Source organism: Sinocyclocheilus grahami, unplaced genomic scaffold, assembly GCF_001515645.1.
Source record: "Sinocyclocheilus grahami isolate Dianchi unplaced genomic scaffold, SAMN03320097.WGS_v1.1 scaffold698.1, whole genome shotgun sequence".
In the NCBI taxonomy this organism is placed as follows: domain Eukaryota; kingdom Metazoa; phylum Chordata; class Actinopteri; order Cypriniformes; family Cyprinidae; genus Sinocyclocheilus; species Sinocyclocheilus grahami.
This window is the reverse complement of record NW_015505877.1, coordinates 751,284-754,273: the sequence shown is the minus strand read 5'-3', so window position 1 is coordinate 754,273 and position 2,990 is coordinate 751,284. Positions and strand designations below refer to the sequence as shown.

General features: G+C 38.5%; 1 pseudogene; it reads left to right on the top strand.

Annotated features, from left to right (window-relative positions):
* The window catches only part of LOC107559770 (protein phosphatase 1G-like), a 10,645-nt pseudogene that overhangs the window by 1,441 nt on the left and 6,214 nt on the right, over nucleotides 1–2,990 (top strand).

The following is a 2,990-nucleotide window of genomic DNA, read 5'->3' as shown; positions in this document are numbered from 1 at the left end:
TTTTTTTTTCTGCGGAACACAAATAGAGAATTTTTGGACCGATCATCCCCTCTGCTGTAGCAATCAAATAAAAATGTTGCTTAAAATTCTCATTTTGTGTTCCACAGCAAAAAAATAAATAAGCATACTATTTTGGGTGAACACATTCCTCACTTCCTCAAACGAATGCTCTGAAAACTTCAAATAAGTTGTGTATGGAGTGGATTACATGACCATGTGCATAGTCTGTTTGATTGACTCTTCTTCTCTCCGTTATTCAGCCAGGTTCAGACAGTGGCACCACAGCTGTAGTTGCTCTTATTCGTGGGAAGCAGCTCATCGTGGCCAACGCTGGAGACTCCAGATGTGTGGTGTCTGAAAAGGGAAAGGCAGTGGACATGTCCTATGACCACAAACCAGAGGACGAGCTGGAGCTGACCAGAATAAAGAATGCTGGTGGGAAGGTGACGATGGACGGCCGCGTCAATGGAGGCCTGAACCTCTCCAGAGCGATTGGTAATGCTGCTGCTGCTTACTGGCTAATTTATCTTTGCAGATGTTTTATTTTGCACATTTCGTTTTTGGTTTAGAATCGTATAATAACAATAGATGTTCTTGTGTTTTCTTGAAGGCGATCACTTTTATAAAAGGAACAAGGCTCTTCCCCCAGAGGAGCAGATGATCTCTTCTTTACCTGATGTCAAAGTGCTGACTCTCAATGAAGACCATGAGTTTATGGTTGTTGCCTGTGATGGCATCTGGTAAGACTAATAACTCAAATATAACATGATTGTGTAAGTTAGATTTTTAGGGCTGTGTGATGTTTTGAATATTTACAATGTTGTTGTAAGTTGCAAGTTTTGTATTCAATATATATTTGCTTGATTTTGGTAGTCATATATAGGCTAAAATTATTATAAGCTAATGATTCAAGATCATTCACATGGCTAACGTTCTTTGGTTTATTTATAATTACATTTTGCTTTGAGTTCTTGGATCTACCTTGTGCATGTAATTGACCAATCGGTAAGCCCCTCCCCTCGAACGCAGATGAGCCAATGGCAGTCGAGTATCAGTTGCACAGGGAGCAGAACTCGGACATCTTTAGGTTTCAGCGCCAAAGAGAAACATTGGAAGATCCGAAGCTCGCATCGGTTTAATGGCGTTTATGCTACAAAAATAGAAAAACGATGTGCCTTGGGTACTTGTAACACTAATTCCACCGGTATCCTGAGAGGATAGGCAATGTAATACATTTTATTCCATTTCCTAAATCCAACCAAAACAGAGTAAAATGTCCCTAAGCATTCAACCCCAATCGCAATGAAGACGAAAACGTTCATTTTCAGGTTGTCATACTCTCATTAAGTTACACTTTTAATTTGCTCAAGCAGAACGTTAATGTCATCTTGTGCTTCAGCAAGGTATCTCCAGTGGTGTAATGTAACGAAGTAATAATACTTCGTTACAGTACTTGAGTATTTTTTGGGCGTATCTGTACTTCACTTGAGTTTTTATATTTCAGGCAACTTTTACTTTTACTCCACTACATTTCCTAATTAAAATGTATACTTTTACTCTGATACATTTCCCCGAAGCATATTCGTTACTTACTACAAAATAAATTCAGAAGAACAAGGACTGCAGGAAAGCAGGTTTGACAAATCAGTGGTCTGGCATCTGCAAGTTAGACTCCTAAAAACACCTTTGCTCATGCAAACAAGTGTGCGCACAACCGCGGATGATTCATTTTCCACTCAAGTCAAGTCTGGGGTGTGCGATATACAGTATATATGCGATAATATGGTATGTGTTGTTTTAATGCTGTGCGATCTGACATTATCAAGTATATATAGTATGGGGAAGTCGTGGCCTAATGGTTAGAGAGTCGTAACCCAAAGGTTGTGGGTTTGAGTCTCGTACCAGCAGGGATTGTAGGTGGGGGGAGTGAATGTACAGCGCTCTCTCCCACCTTCAATACCACGACTGAGGTGCCCTTGAGCAAGGCACCGAACCCCCAACTGCATAAATGGCTGCCCACTGCTCCGGGTGTCTGTTCACGGTGTGTGTGTGTGTTCACTGCTGTGTGTGTGCACTTTGGATGGGTTAAATGTAGAGCACTAATTCCGAGTACGGGTCACCATACTTGGCCACATGTCACGTCACTTTCACTTTCATCACCAAATCACACACAGAGTGTACACACGTGATTTATTAGTCTATTAAAATTCAAGGCATTCTGAATTGTAGACGGCAAAAATGCTTATATTTGTAATTTAATATAGTTAACTTAATCTATATCACACAGAGTTCCGTTTTTCTGCAGATATCAGCATAAATAATTTAATAATTACCGGTATTTTATACAAGTTCAGTAAAGTTAGCAAGTGACTTAGATTTTAGACATAATATTGCTTGTTTTTGCTCAATGTTGCCAACGAAAATAGTTGAGCTTTTGAAAATGAATCAGCTTTTTGAACAAATCGTTTGAATAAATGATTCAGTGATTCACTCATTAACACAGTCAAATGCTTTGTTTCTGAATGAATCAGTCGTTTGAATGAATCGGTTGAATCTCAATGACTCACTCATTAACAGTCACTTGCTAACACCTACTGTTGGTTTTAATTTCACATTTTGACTATTTTCATGTTTTTAAATTCACATTTTAACTATTTTTTCATGTTTTTAAATCATTTCAAATATCAGTATTCAACATTTTGTTAAAAACAAAACATTATTTATGCATCTGTAAGTGCCGTGTAAATGCATCCATGTCCCCTTTGAGATACATTAAACTTTGTGAATACATCTAAATGCTATTTCAGATGCAGATTCCAGAAATGTTTTCTTATGTTGGAATGAAAGACACTTAAGTACCGGATGAAGTGCTTCTTATTCTTACCCAAAAAGACAAAACGGAAGAAAGAGTTAAAACGGAACTCATTCTTGCTACTCATGCTGTGTGTGTGTGTGTGTGTGTGTGTGTGTGTGTGTGTGTGTGTGTGTGT